General features: G+C 40.3%; 1 protein-coding gene across 1 annotated transcript in view; it reads left to right on the forward strand.

Moving 5' to 3' along the window:
- Positions 1 to 483: 483 nt before the first annotated feature.
- Positions 484 to 12,645, forward strand: part of LOC111142200 (solute carrier family 6 member 15) — a 54,667-nt gene continuing 42,505 nt past the window's right edge. Inside the window, exon 1 of the mRNA XM_022495222.1 lies at positions 484 to 718. The gene's annotated coding sequence lies outside the window, so the exon portion shown is untranslated. The remainder of the gene's footprint in view (positions 719 to 12,645) is intronic.

Here is a 12,645-nt window from a genome sequence, read left to right on the forward strand (position 1 = left end):
AGGGAAAAGGGAAAAGGGTTCTTTGGGTCACCCACCCACTTCTTGTCCCGTCACGGACTCTCGGAGAATATTAGGGGTGCGAGGCAGGACCGTTTTGTTACCCTCGCCGAGACAAAGGCGCCGGGCGGGCAACTGGTGCCTGTCCTCTGCGTTGGGTGGGTTCAAGGAGGCTGGGATGTCAGGGGTAGCCGTTTGGTTTTTGCTTCGGAGCGGACTTTGCCCGGTCCACACCGCCCCGGCGGGCCCATTCCGGAGCGCAGGGAGGACGCGGCTGGGCAGCCGCAGCGGCCTCTGCGTCAAGGAGCGGTGGGGCGGGGAGGTGCGGCGCCCAGCCGGGCGACCTGGCTCCCTTCCCCCGCGGCGCCCGCAGCCTCCCCCTCTCCCCCGCAGCCGGTCGGCGGCCGCAGCGCGGGCGGGCCGGGCACGTGGGCGCCTCCGTCACACCCTCGCTCACACCCTCACACACACCCGCGCGCACGCACCCGCGCGCCTGGATCTCGTGCTCTTTCCCTGGCCGACACACAGGCGCTCAGGAGTCCCTCGCAGGCAGCCCGCAGGGCAGCGACCCCCTCTGCCCAGCCCCAGGGCCCGCCCTTGGCAAGCAGCTGCTTCTCTCTGAACAGCTCCTCCGCGGCCTGCGTCGCAGCCACCTTTGGCCACTGCTGCTACTGTTGGGACGTGGAAGAACCAAGAGGTGCCCGGTGGGGACACGCGAACGGTACTGACACGCTCCTGCTGCTAAGGGCAAGGTTTTAGGTAGGGCGGGGCTCACCGTTAGCCACCCTGGAGCTGGGGGACGGGAACGCGAGCGGACTTGATGCATGCATCCCGGGAAGGACTCAGGCTGGGTCCTGGGATGAGGGGAGGGGGGCAGCTCCGAAGCTTTTGAGGGTGAACTTGGGCTGGGCAGGCGACCCTCCAGGCTGGGTCCTGCACCTGTGCACAATGGGGGGGGGAGGTGGCGAGTAGGGGGAAGCACATGGGTCGAAACGTGCCGCCATCCTTCCTTCTCGTCGTGGAACTCGCCTACAGCATCCCCGAGAGACTAGTCATTTCCAAGTCAAGTCAGGGCTGGCCGGACGGGTGGGGTCCGACTGGGGCAAGTCCGAGAGGAAAGTTGGTAGGGTCGGGACGGAGCGAGGCGCTTCCGAGGTTCTAGGTGAGTTGGAAGCCGATCCCCCGCGCCGGTGGGCGGTGGGGCGGGGAGAGGAGCCAGTCTCATTCCTCATTCGCTTCTCGTCGCTTTTGCCACTGCCGAGGGCGATTACCGGAGGCTGTGTGTTTTCACGTGACCCCCGTTCCCTTTTGCCCGAGGAACCCTGCGATAAAAGGTCCGTAAGTGGGCCTTTCCGCGCACGAGGCACGTGGCTACTGAGGAAAGCACAACCTGTGTGTTCCTGCGCATCCAGGAATTTGAGAGTGTGCCGGTGAGATGGTGATGCTGGGGATTTTAAGGAGAGGATGGGAGGAATGGGAAACTCAGATCGTTTTCTGCACCATTCACTCAGCTTGTCTGTGCGTGGCCTGGGCAGAGGATGATTCTGAATAAAGGGAGAGGCTTTCAAATCACAACACGCAGGCATCCCAGCCTTATAAATACGAACGAATCGAAACGCCCGGCTGAGACATCCCGGGGACAGGTGTGACCCACCCAGTCGCAGAGGCCGCGGGAGCGGGAATTCTTTTCGGTTAAGACAAGGAGCGGCGTTGGCCGCGCGTTGGAGAGGGACGCCCCTAGGCTCGCGCTCTCTCGTGTCTCGCTCTCTTCCCTCTTTCCGTCTTCTTCCTTCCAAGGGAAAGGCTGGAGTAAGACGGGGCGGGGTCCGCACTCGGGCGCGGCGACGTCAGCAGTGTTTGGGTGCTTATGCAAATGAGGCTGCGTCCGTTTCTCCCCGTCTGGCCGTGCTCTTCCAGGTCTTAAAGGTAGACGCAGCCTTACTTGGTCTGCACCATTTGTGTGCTTCACTACCCAGAAACACGGGAGGACTGAAGAATATGCACTGGGTTTAAGGCCTCATCACCTAGTTTTTAAAGCTGTTTTATACCTGTCATGGCCTGGTGGCTTTCCCGGGATACCGAGAGCAATGTGTTTGCTTGTATTGAAGTATTCTCTGACCAAGCAACCTCATAGAGCATCTTACCCCACCCAGCTTTATGCCCGCGAGAACGGTGCTGAGATACAAACCTCCTTACTTCTTTGGCGCCTAGGTTTGACTTGTGTAATAGGGTCTTAATAAGTACTTGATGACGGACTGAATTGTCCTTGAAGAGTTTTTATCTGATTAAATTCGGAGTATTCGATGATGAGAATCATATTTTTATTTTTGTGTGCGTACCCTCTGTATCCACATGATCAATGATCCACGTTGATTTATGGGAGTAAAATATATTACTGAATTCATTGACCATTTTCCGCCAAGCAAAACACTTTAATGCGTTCTTTTTTACAGGAAAGCAGGAATTAACACTATTTTGAAAGGATGATAATCTCTGTTTGTTGACAAGGTTTTGTTTTTTTTTTCTGATTGCATGCGGTATTCTTGATTCGAGAATTTTATACTCCTAATATATGCTAACTCAAGATATAATATTTTAATTGCATCAAGAAAGATATTTATAGGGGCTCCTGGGTGGCTCAGTGGGTTAAAGCCTCTGCCTTTGGCTCAGGTCATGATCCCAGGGTCCTGGTATCAAGCCCCACATCAGGCTCTCTGCTCAGCGGGGAGCCTGCTTCCTCCTCTCTCTGCCTGCCTCTCTGCTGACTTGTAATCTCTGTCAAATAAATAAATAAAAATCTTAAAAAAAAAAAAGAAAGATATTTATACATGTTTCTAGAAGGTAATTGCTCTGTCATCCAAATAACAACGTAAATAAGAAGTACTTTCTTGCTCTGTTCAAGCTGCTGTAGCAAAATACCATAAATTGGGTGCTTTATAAACAACAGAAAATTTATTTCTCAGTATTTTGGAGGCTGAGAAATTCAAGGTACAAGAAGATTTGTTGTCTGGTGAAAGCCTCCTTCCTGATTCTTAGATGGTGCCTTTCACTGTGTCCTCACATGTTGGAAGGGGCTAGTTAGCTTCGTGGGGTTACTATTATTACTCCAGAAAGCCCTGTCTCCTAATACCATCTTAGGGTTCGAATTTTAACATATGAATTTGGAGTGGAGGTCACAAACATTCAAGCCATAGCAAATAGTAGAAGAATTTAATTGGCTAATAGCTATTTGAGATACCAATAATCAAATGAAATGCCTTACTTGTCAGTTATTAACTTAATAAGTAAAATAAGTTAGAATAATTACTAAAACCTAAACTATGGTTTTTTTTTTAAGATTTTATTTATTTGATAGAGATTACAAGTAGTCAGAGAGGCAGACAGGGAGAGAGGAGGAAGCAGGCTCTCCACTGAGCAGAGAGCCGATACGGGGCTCCATCCCAGGACCCTGAAATCATGACCTGAGTCGAAGGCAGAGGCTTTAACCCACTTAGCCACCCAGGCACCCCACTCTATGTTTATAATCATTGATTTACTCAGTGATCAGAGTTCAGATTTTGCTGTGTGCATGTTAGAAAATATGCTGTCCTGTCATAAAATAAAGCTGGTGTATGAATAGGTAAGAAATTTGCATTCTTTTGAACTCTGGGGTTATTACCCAGGTAGTAAAAACATCATTGACTTAGAATGATAGACCTGAAAGAGACCTTGCTGGTCATTAAAAGCTCTGAAAATTTTACTTCTCAATTTACTTCTCAATCTCTTTTGGGTAGTGTGTGACTGTTATTACATACATAGGCATGATAGGATATGTTAATATATTCTATGCAGAGTAATTTTTTTAAAGATTTTATTTATTTGAGAGATAGAGATAGAATGAGTGGAGGGTGGGGAGACAGAGAAGCAGGCTCCCCACTGAGCAGGGACTGGATATTAGGACCCCACGATCATGACCTGAATCGAGGGCAGACTTTTAAACAACTGAGCCACCAGGTGCCCCTATGCAGAGTAATATTAAAATAGTTTCTGAACAAAATTCCATGGGCATAGTCTGATGCACGAAAACATTTAAAGTTACATGGCAGGAAGAATCTTTATATTTTTTTCCAATTTCCTTTATAACTTAAAATAAGTCCTAACTATTCTTCTGAATGTATTAAGTAAGATTTTTATGAATTTATCTACTTAAATATTTACTTTGACCAATTATGATTTTCTCATATTTCTCTGTCAATAACAAGCCCTAGACACTGGGCTACAAGACAGTTTTATTTTATTTTTTTTTAAAGATTTTATTTATTTATTTGACAGAGAGAGATCACAAGTAGGCAGAGAGGCAGGCAGAGAGAGAGGAAGGGAAGCAGGCTCCCTGCTGAGCAGAGAGCCCAATGTGGGACTAGAGCCCAATATGGGACTCCATCCCAGGACCCTGAGATCATGACCTGACTCGAAGGCAGCGGCTTAATCCACTGAGCCACCTAGACGCCCTACAAGACAGTTTTAAATGCACAATGTCACTTGATATAGAAGACTTTTCAGTCTTGAAGGTCACTTTATTTCCTTGTGATTAATGCACTAAGGGATCCTTTCACGTAGGATTCATTGATTGTTATCTTTAAATCAAATGCTTATACTGGGACGCTTTCACCTATCAGATTGGCAAAGATCAAAACATTACTCACTATATTGAAGAGGACAGAGGGAAACAGGCACTCTCATATATGGCTTGTTGTAGTACAAGTTGGGACAACGTTTATAAAGGGCCACTTGGCAGTATTTACCAAAATTCTAGAAGCATATAACCTTTGATCAGGTAGCTCCACTTCTAGGAATTTATTCTACAGATATGCAAATGCCAGATATACAGAGTCAAGTTGCTTGGACTAATTGAGGCAGATTATCAGAAATGACCTAAATACATACTCATACCATGGTCTATCATACAATTAAGACAAAACAGAACAAACAGAAAACAAAACAAAAACCAAACAATTATATTGAGAGCGAAAGCTTTTGAAGGCTTTTGGAGTGAAAAACCAAGATGCAGAATTATGCATGTAGTGACAGTTGTGTAAAAAGAAACAGGTTGGGTGGGTGGGGCAAAAACACACAGCATGGTGAGAAAACACATAACAGCTTGAATTTACATACACCAATTCCAGTGGAGGACTTTGGTGACTTACAGGGAAGTAGGGGTGGGACTGATATGCTGAGGGACAGAGTGGAAAGATACTTTTCACTCTATGCCTTTTAATACTCTATTACTGTACTATTTATTCAAAGTATACATTAAAATATATTCTAAAGTGAAGACAATATCCTTGGGAGCACTATCCTTGGGAAGCAAATATCCTTGGGAGTATCTAGGCATCAGATGCTGTACAATGAGTAAGGTATAAAAGTCAATGGGCATTTTGGCTCCAAGATTTCCGTTGTTCCTGAATTTCCAAGAAAGCTTCTGCTTTCAGCAATCTTAGTAATAAAATTATATTAGTGCAGCAGATGAGATATACTGGATTCACTAAATTTAGCCAGTTTTACCAGCATAAAACTACAATAAATTTTTTAGTGAGTTGACTGGGGTTTTAAAAAAAATTCTATTTTGGGATGGCTATAGATTCACAAGTAGTCGTTAAGAAATAACACAGGGATGGGGCACCTGGGTGGCTCAGTGGGTTAAGCCTCTGCCTTCAGCTCAGGTCATGATCCCAGGGTCCTGGGATCAAGCCCCGCATCGGGCTCTCTGCTCAGCGGCGAGCCTGCTTCCCTCCTCTCTCTCTCTCTCTCTCTCTCTGCCTCTCTGCCTACTTGTGATCTTTGTCAAGTAAATAAATAAAATCTTAAAAAAAAAAAAGAAAGAAATAACACAGGGAGCTTTTGTGTGCTCGTCATCACACGGTTTCCTGAAAATGTAACATCTTGCAAAACTGTATGACAGCTTCATAATCAGAGTGTTGACATTGATAAAGTCAAGTTACAGAAGACTTCCTGTATCACTGTAAGGATCCCTGTGTTGCCCTTTAGAACCATAACCATGTCACTCTGCTCTTCATACTTATTATTGTGCATTTCAAGAATGTTACCAAAATGGAATCATATAGTATGCAACATTTTGTAATTGGCTTTTTCCACTCAGCATAATTGTCTACAAATTCATCCAAGTTAGTTGTTATATCAGTAGTATGTTTATTTTTATTTTTGAATACTACTCCATGGTATGGATTTACCAAAGTTGGTTTAACTGTTCACCCACTAAATGACATCTGGGTCATTTCCAGTTTAGGGTTATTATGAATAAAGCTGCTATGGATACTCATTTTCAGGTTTTATGGAACATAAATTCTCATTTCTCCAGGATAAATGCCCAGGAGTATAATTGCTGGGTTATATGGTAGATGGATGTTTAGTTTTCCAGATTACTGTACCTGTTTGCATTATCACCAGCAATGTGTGAATAATCGGGTTTCTCTCTGTCCTTGCCAGAATTGTGTTGTCACTATGTTTTAGCCACTTTGAGAGGTATGCAGTGACGTCTCATTGTAGTTTTAATTAGCATTTCCTTAATGGCTCATAATGTTGAACTTCATCTCATGTGCTCATTGGCCATCCAGACATCATATTTAGTGAAATGTCCCTGTTTATTTTTTATCCATCTTAAAATTATTTTTAATTGTTGAGTTTTATGAATTTTTATAGATCCTAAATACCTGCCCTTCCCCAGATACATGGTCTACAAATGCTTTTCTTCCAGTCTTTAGCTTATTCTTTCATCCTCTTAATAGGTTCTTTCACAAAGCAAAAGTTTTTATTTTATTTTGTTTTTTTAAGATTTTATTTATTTGACAGACAGAGATCACAAGCAGGCAGAGAGGCAGGCAGAGAGAGAGGAGGAAGCAGGCTCCCCGCTGAGCAGAGAACCCAACGTGGGGCTTGATCCCAGGACCCTGAGATCATGACCTGAGGCTGAAGGCAAAGGCTTAACCCTCTGAGCCACCCAAGAGCCCCAAAGCAAAAGTTTTTAATTTTGAAGTTCAGTTTACTAAATTTTGCTTTTGATGTTGTAAGCTAAGAACTTGCTCTGGATCTCAAAATTTGTCTCCAGTGATTTATTTTTGAAAGTTTTATAGTTTTATGCCTTACCTGTAAGTCCATGATCCAGTTTGAGTTAACTGTTGTATAAGGTGTGAGATTTAGGTTGAGGTTATATTTTTGCCTAGAAATATCCAGTTATTCCAGAACCATTTGTCGAAAGGGCTCTCCTTCTTTCTCCATTGAAATTACATTTGCACCTTTGTCAAAAATCAGTTGGGTGTATTTTTGTGGGTCTATTTATGAGTACTCTCTTCTGTTTCATTGATCTGTGTATCTATCCTTCTGCAAAGATAACACAGTCTTCAGTCTTTCATTGGTAAGTATACCAACTGTATGTTTTTTGCAGATGATTTTTGTAAAATTGAGTAAGTTTCCTTTTATTCTTAGTTGGGTTTTTTGGGAACATATTTAAATTACAAATGGATATTGAATTTTGTCAAAATATCTTTTCTGTAACAATGAATATAGTCATGATTTTTTCCCCTTAGCCTGTTATGGTATATTACATTATTGATTTTGAATACTGAACCAGCCTTGTATACCTAGAATAAAGCCCATTTGGTCATGGTATATAATTCTTATTATATTTTGCTGAGTTCTCTTTTCTGATACTGTTTTGAGGAATTTTGTGTCTGTATTCGTGAGGAATATAGGTTTATAGGTTTTTGTATTGTTTTTCTTCCTAGTACTGCTTCAGAGTATCAGAGTAATACTAGCTTAAGAAAATGAATGTGCAGAGCTACATTATCTTCTATTGCCTAGAAGAGGTTATGCAGAGCTGGTGTTAATTCTTCTTTAAATGTTTAATAGGATTCCCTAGTGAAACTGGCTAGGCCTAGAGATTTCTTTTGTGAGAATTTTAAATAATGTGCATTTAAGTTATTTAACAGATATAGAGCTATTACTTGATCCGATTTGGGGTAAGTTGAGGTAGTTTGTGTTTTTTGAGGAACTTGTCCATTTTCTCTAAGTTGGTAATTTATGTGTGTAAAATGTTTTGCTGTTTGTCTATATGATCATTTTGATGTCTGTAGTTTTTGTTGTGATAGTCCCTGTTGCATTTCTGATATACAAATGCCTTAAGTATAAGACTGACCACATGGAACTTTAAAAAAGAATAACTAAATGTGTCTCTCAAAGTTAGTATTTACCTTATGGCTAGAACACTGCATGGATTTAAAAATCTAAACTACACGATTTTTACACAGGTCTAGCCTCATTATGCACAGTCCCTTGGATGATACTTTAAATTTCAGTAGAGACTTACAGTTAAATTCAATGAATATTCAATTTGTATCCCTTTTGGCAAATGTTTCAGTTATCTATTGCTGTGTACCAAATCCTCCCTGCCACTGTGTTTTTTTCAGTAGGTTCAAAACAATGGTTTATGGAGCCCCTTTACCCTCTGTTGCCTTTCTGGTATTGTAATAATTTAAAACAATAATAAATTATTATTTCTTATTATTCTTCATGTTGGCTGGGCTCAGCTAGATACCTCATCTGTTCCAGTTAGTATGTGTTAGCAGCTGGACTGGGACTAGAATGTCAGTGCCTTTGTTCTTGTGCCTAGGGCTTCAGTCAATAAGGCGCTCTCTCTCTTTCTAGCAGGGCAGATGGACTTTTATGTGTAGTGTCTGGATTCCAGAAGAGTGAAAGCAGGAACTGCCAGGCTTCTCGAGGCCTAACCTTGGAACTTGCAGTGTCACTTCTGCCTTCTACTGGTCAAGGCAATTTCCCCTACTCCCAGAATTCAAATTCAAGCTCAAGTACAGCCCAGAATTAAGAGAAGAGGAAATAGATTCCACTTCCTAATGGGAGGAATAGCAGACATGTACTGCATTGGGTGGAATTGTTAAACATGTTAATTGCTTCCAATTTCATTTTTCCTGACGTGATGATACAAATATATAAACAAATGCAATATAATATTATATGCCTCTAGTCTGCTAAAGTAGCTCCTAAAATGTTTCTACCCACTAGTTCTTGGTACTTGTAAATGTTATCTTATTTGGAAAAAGAGTCTTGGTAGACATAATCCTCTAATGAAGAGATTATCCTGGTCTATTCAGATGGGACCTGTATGCCATCACAGTGTCCTTATATGAAAGAGTCAAAGGGAGATCAGACACCCAGAGAGGAGGAGGCAGCAGTGTGAGTGTGGAGGTGGAGATGGGAGGGATGTGGCTATTAGTAAGGGAATGCTGGTGGCCTCCAGAAGCTAGAAAAAGCAAGGAACAAACTGACCCCTTGGTCCTCCTGAGGAAGGGACCTGCCCACACCTTGATTTTGGTTTATTAAAAGTTATTTTGTATCTTTTGTATCTCTGGTTTTCAGAGCCTTGAAAGAATTCATTTATGCTACTTGAAGCTACTAAATTTGAGGCAGTGTGTTACAGAATTCTTAGGAAATGAATACAGCATCTAAATCTGAAGTGTTCTCAACGTATTAATAAAATTTTAAGTATTTAAAATAATTTTTGTCTGTTTTTAAAATGTTTAAAAGACTTATTGAAATGCTTTATTAAGACTTAAAATCTGTCCGTGGTTCATAGAAGTCAGCAAAAAATACATTTCACTTTATGGACATTACTTGATGATTTTCAGATAATTACAGGCTCCCAGGAAGGTACAAAGGGAGGTCCTCTGCAGCCTTCATCTAGCTTCTCTCATTTTACAATTTTGCGTATCAATACAATACAATACAATATCAGTACCAGCATATTGCTATTGGTGTAATCCATAGAGTTTTTCAGATTATGCAGTCATTTTCTCTCCCTGTGTGTGTGTATATGCGTATAGTTCTTTGTAGTTTTATCAAATGTGTAGCTTCCTGTAACCCTTCACCATAATGAAGATACTAACCTGTACCATCTCACAAGATTCCCTTGTCCTTTTTAACCCACTGAGCCACCCAGGCACCCCATCCCTTGTCCTTTTTAGCACACCCACCTGCCTTTCCCTATCCTCACTCCTAGCAACCATTGTTCTGTGGTTCATCTCCATCATTTTTTTATTTCACAAATGTTATATAAATGGAATTATGCAATATGTATCCTTTTGAAACTGGCTTTTTTCCCCATGCAGCATCATTTCCTTGCGGTTCATCCAAGTTATTGCATGTGTCAGTAATTCTTTTCTATTGCTGCTAAGTCACAGTATGGATATAAACTACCACTAGTTGTTTCATCATTCACCCACTGAAGGACGTTTAGTTGGGGGCTATTGTAAGTAACATTGATGCGAACATTTATGTACAAGTTCCTGCTTGAAAATAAGTCTTTATTTCTCTGGGGTATATGTCTAAGAGTGCAAATTGGTGGTCTATGTGCTAACTCGATTATTAGTGTTAAAAGGAACTGCCAGCTGTTTTTTTAGACTGGCTGTCCTGGATATTTCTATCAGCAATATATGATTGATCTAGTGTCTTTGCATCCTCACCAACTTTTGGTGTCTTTACTTTTTAAAGTTTGTTTTTAGTTTTAGCCATCCTCATAGGTATGTTGTAGTCCACCTTTTTGGGCAAAATACATAAAAGTGTAAATTCTGACTTTGTTGTCATTTGTAAAAAAAAATGTTTCTCTCCTTTTGATTGGCTCTGTGATTTTTGTTATTTTTTTCTCACAATGCAAACATTTTATGTAAAGGGGATATAATTTGCAGAAGAAATGTTTAGGTTGAACTCTATATTGTTGAGATTTTTTGTGCTATTTGTCAAGATCATTATTGCAGTGTGTTATAGAATCCCTTATCTTTTTCCTCTTGGAATTATTCCATAACTAAAAACTTCTCAAGAAATGTCATTTTTTTCTTGGGTGTTGCAATATGGTTTAACATTTTGTTTTTATTCAGATAGCCTTTACTTTTTACCCTATATATAAGAATTAGAAAAATGTATTTCATTTGAATCCACAATGAAGTTCAGATTCACTGTTCATAATTGGTTGATATTTAAAGAAAATTTTATTCAGTAAAATTTGTAATTGTCCAGGTTAAGGAGGTAATTTCCTGTTCTAGTTCTTTATTATAAAATATTAAACTTTTGGCAAGTACCAGTAATTAGCCAGTGCAGGCATGTCTCTGAGATGCAAGTGCCTACCTGTTATTTTAGGTCTTTGCATATTTTCACTGGAAATGTTAATTAGAATTTAATACAGTTTCAAAAGAGGTTGTAACAATAGTTTAAGAGCTAAAAAGTCTTGAAAGATAGAGTAAGAATTGCATAATATTTTGAGTTAGTTACATAGTGAAAATATTAGCAAGACAAAGACAAAGGCAGAGAAAGCACCTATTGTCAGTATCAGGAATAAAAAATGTGGTATGACTACAAATCCTAACATGATAAGAAAAAAAGCCCTACAGAATATTACGAATCACTTTCTACAAATTTGACAGTTTAAATGAAATGGATAAATTCCTTGAAAAAAAAACAGCTTACCAAAACTAACATAAGAAAGAGAAAGTCTTAGTAGCTATATATCAATGAAACAAATTGAATGCTTGTAATAAATTGAATTTTTAATTAAACGTATTCTCTGAAAGAAGACTCCAGGCCCAGATGGCTTTATTGGTGAGTGCTGCCAAACATTTAAGGAAGAAATAAAACTAATTCTACATGTATTTTCTCAGAAAATAAATGAGAGACCATTTTAAAATTATATTTATGAGTCCACTCATAAAATTATATTTATGAGTCAACCAGAGAAGTGAAATACAAGAAAAAATTATATGTCCATGTTCCTATGAATATAGTTGAAAAAAAAATCCTTACCAAAACACTAGCAAATTGATTTTAGTAATATATTAAAAAGGTAATACATCTTGATCAGTGACATTTATCTCATAATGAAAGACTGGTCTAAAATACAAAACCAGTTGATGTTATGTTGTATGTTAGTAGATTAAGAAGTTACATGATTATCGGGGTACCTGGGTGGCTCAGATGGTTAAGCTGCTGCTTTCAGCTCAGGTTATGATCCCAGGGTCCTGGGATTGAGTTCTGCATTGGGCTCCTTGCTCAGCGGGGAACCTGCTTCTCCCTCTCCCTCTGCTGCTCCCCCTGCTTGTACTCTCTCTTAATCTGTCAAATAAATAAATAAAATCTTAAAAAAAAAAAAGGAAGCTACATGATTATCTTAATAAAGGTAGGTGGTAGGAAATCATGTGTCAAAATTCAACAGTTAATCAGGATTAAAAAAAAAAAAAAAAAAGACCCTCACTGAACTCGGAATAAAAAGAAACTTCCCTAAACTGACAAAAGGCATCTATGAAAAAAACCCCATAATTAACATTGTCCTCAGTAAAATATTGAATACTTTCCCATTAGCACTGCAGCATAGAGTAAGATGTCTGTTCTTAATTAACACTTCTGTTCAAAATTTTAGTGGATGTCCAAGCTAGTGTGGTAAGTCAAGAAAAAGAAATTAAAGGTAAACAATTAGAGAAATCTTAAACTATCTTTATTTACCTTTGACCTACTGTGTATCCTAAAACAACATCAACTTGAATTAGCACTATTGCAGGATGGGAAATTGTATTAAAAATCAAATTTTCCCAGAGA

The sequence above is a fragment of the Enhydra lutris genome, unplaced genomic scaffold (genome assembly GCF_002288905.1).
Source record: "Enhydra lutris kenyoni isolate GAN:26980312 unplaced genomic scaffold, ASM228890v2 scaffoldscaffold7, whole genome shotgun sequence".
NCBI lineage: Eukaryota > Metazoa > Chordata > Mammalia > Carnivora > Mustelidae > Enhydra > Enhydra lutris.